The following is a 3212-nucleotide window of genomic DNA, read 5'->3' as shown; positions in this document are numbered from 1 at the left end:
AATTTGTGTAAACATGATTATTGACAAATGTAATGAGATGCAAGTGATATTCACGAGCATAATACTCAATGGAACATCATGGGGGCCTCTCTAAGTCACTAGAACAATTGCAACATGTGAAGTTAACTTCAATTAATTAACTGTTACTACTACATGTATATCCTTGCTTGTTTAGAATGAGTAAAATGTTTAATTGTTTGTACCGTATAGCGGGAAATTTTGGAAGGACTAAAATTTGGCAAATTGCTAAATTTTGGTGATTAGCAGATTTTATTTTGGTGAATTAGTGGCCACGTGCCATTGAGCATGCGTATAATGGCTCAAAATGGTTGATTTTATTTTGGCGAATGGCTATCAAAATGCCAAATTAACCAAATTTAATTCCCTCCAAAATTTCCCGCTATACAGTACTGATGTATAGATTACTCTCTATTTATGTATATATATACTGTATTTGCTTGATTAAAGGGATACTGGCGCAGTTTACGGAAGAGCTAGTACATTGAAAGTTTATAAACAAAAAAATGGCTGTGGTGTACAAACGCTACACACAAATTTTCAAGTACATGTTAAATAGCAGCTCAGTGTATGTGACCGCTAGTGAATCAAGTATTGTTCCTATTATATTAGAAGCTATTGGAACAGCATTTGTTATAATTATTATTACAAATACGTATATCCAGTCATCATTTAGTGTACATTAGCAAGAATAACATTAACCTTCCTCTACCTGTCATGACATGAACCATATGAGTATACATGTAACACACAATAAGCTGACAACAGCCTACACAGGGTAATCATATGTTTGACTGTAAGATACAATGAACTAGCACATGATAGACAAGAGGACATGATAGGCAATGTGCTTAAGTACATGCTTTATATGAATAATGTATAATAGAAGAAGAATAAACAACAACAACAACAAGGAGCTGGTCCACTTTATTCAGCACTCAATCAAGACAATGATACTCCTCCTCCTGTCCCTCCTGCCTATAATCCTGAGGGAGTACAGGAATACTCTGTATTGAAGAGAGAGGGAGAGGTCAGTGATTATTGAGGATTGTTTAATGGATCATATAATGTATCATTAATAGAATAAGGGTCAACAGGGTCTGTCTACTGGTGCTACTGGACTATATTCAACCATTAATAAAAACACCAACAACCAGGTATGGATACATGTACATAATCCACTCTTGACATAATGTATTGGGTTTAATGAACTACATGTACATAATGTATTGGGTTTAATGAACTACACGTACATAATGTATTGGGTTTAATGAACTACATGTACATAATGTATTGGGTTTAATGAACTACATGTACATAATGTATTGGGTTCAATGAACTACATGTACATAATGTATTGGGTTCAATGAACTACATGTACATAATGTATTGGGTTTAATGAACTACATGTACATAATGTATTGTATCATATAAAGGAAGGGAAGAGGGGGTAATGGGTGAATTGAGTACATCCTTTAAGCTTTGTAATAAGGTGAACTTATCCTTATGTAATCTGATGTACCACCTTATAGTAACTAATACACACATACCACAAGTACATGTAAATGCATTAGTATAGGTATGTACATTAGTATAAGGTATATTAGTACATAAGGTATGTACATTAGTAATTAAGGTTCATGTTGTTATATTCAATAGGTGTTAGTTGATGAATCAGCTCATAAGCCAGTGTATGCTGATCTGGCTATTGCTGCTAAAGGGAAGAGACCACAGGCAGTACCAACACAAGAACAACCAGTGGTATATGCATCAGTTAACAACAAAGTAATGATAATGTACATGTACATGTAATGGTATCTTATACATCCTCTCTCTCTCCTCCTAGTCTGTTCCTCCTCCCATTCCTCCTCCAGCTGCTCCTCATAAAGTATTGTATGCTGATCTATCAATAGCAGCTGGTAAGAGAACACCAAAGAATAAACCACCCACTGAGGAAAGAGTAGTCCATGCAGCAGTCAATGGAAATATAAGCCATGCACATTATACTGTATGGAGTGACACACCCTTTATCTCTCTCCCTCCCTCCCTCTCCCCTTCTCCTCCAGAGGAAGTTCACTACTCAAGAGCTGATCATGGATAGGTTAGGTGGTCTGGATATTCCTCCTCCAATGCCACCAAAACCAAAACCTTGAAACCAACACAAAGACATCAATCGTCCCTGTCTCCAGTAGTATAGAATGGACATACTTTAGTATAATGTATTGTGAAATGATTAATTCTATCTTGTATTCTCTCTCTCTGTCTTTCATTATAATGTCATGGGTATATAGTGTATATTCTTTTGTAATTTTTAGTTCATTCTAATCAACAGAACCAACAATGTATAAAGTATTATAAAGTTCTAGTTAACGACAGCAATATTAATTTTTCATCTACTCAATACAATTTTACTGGGAACAATCCTAATATATAACTATTGATGATCTTGAAGTTGATACAATATTGGATGGATCATCATCAATATAACCACACCTAGTCCTACCAATCCTGATTAAAGGTTGCTCCATTCCTTTATTCAGGTCATCTAAGCATGTGCAGTATACAGTACTGGGAACACCTATACCATGCATCTGAGCATGAGCAGTACACAGTACTGGGAACACCTATACCATGCATCTGAGCATGAGCAGTATACAGTACTGGGAACACCTATACCATGCATCTGAGCATGAGCAGTATACAGTACTGGGAACACCTATACCATGCATCTGAGCATGAGCAGTACACAGTACTGGGAACACCTATACCATGCATCTGAGCATGAGCAGTACACAGTACTGGGAACACCTATACCATGCATCTGAGCATGAGCAGTACACAGTACTGGGAACACCTATACCATGCATCTGAGCATGAGCAGTACACAGTACTGGGAACACCTATACCATGCATCTGAGCATGAGCAGTACACAGTACTGGGAACACCTATACCATGCATCTGAGCATGAGCAGTACACAGTACTGGGAACACCTATACCATGCATCTGAGCATGAGCAGTACACAGTACTGGGAACACCTATACCATGCATCTGAGCATGAGCAGTACACAGTACTGGGAACACCTATACCATGCATCTGAGCATGAGCAGTACACAGTACTGGGAACACCTATACCATGCATCTGAGCATGAGCAGTACACAGTACTGGGAACACCTATACCATGCATCTGAG

The 3212-nt window shown here is 37.5% G+C and overlaps 1 long non-coding RNA gene across 1 annotated transcript; it reads left to right on the top strand.

Annotated features, from left to right (window-relative positions):
* Nucleotides 1-653: 653 nt before the first annotated feature.
* Nucleotides 654-1946, top strand: LOC109587836 (uncharacterized). Its single transcript, XR_002187820.1, has 4 exons — nucleotides 654-1048; nucleotides 1101-1175; nucleotides 1678-1803; nucleotides 1865-1946. It is a non-coding gene; the product is annotated as an uncharacterized LOC109587836 (long non-coding RNA).
* The last annotated feature ends 1266 nt before the right edge of the window (nucleotides 1947-3212 follow it).

Source organism: Amphimedon queenslandica, unplaced genomic scaffold, assembly GCF_000090795.2.
Source record: "Amphimedon queenslandica unplaced genomic scaffold, v1.1 AMPQUscaffold_12432, whole genome shotgun sequence".
Taxonomy (NCBI): domain Eukaryota; kingdom Metazoa; phylum Porifera; class Demospongiae; order Haplosclerida; family Niphatidae; genus Amphimedon; species Amphimedon queenslandica.
The sequence above is the reverse complement of the archived record's forward strand: the minus strand, read 5'-3'. Positions and strand labels throughout refer to the sequence as shown.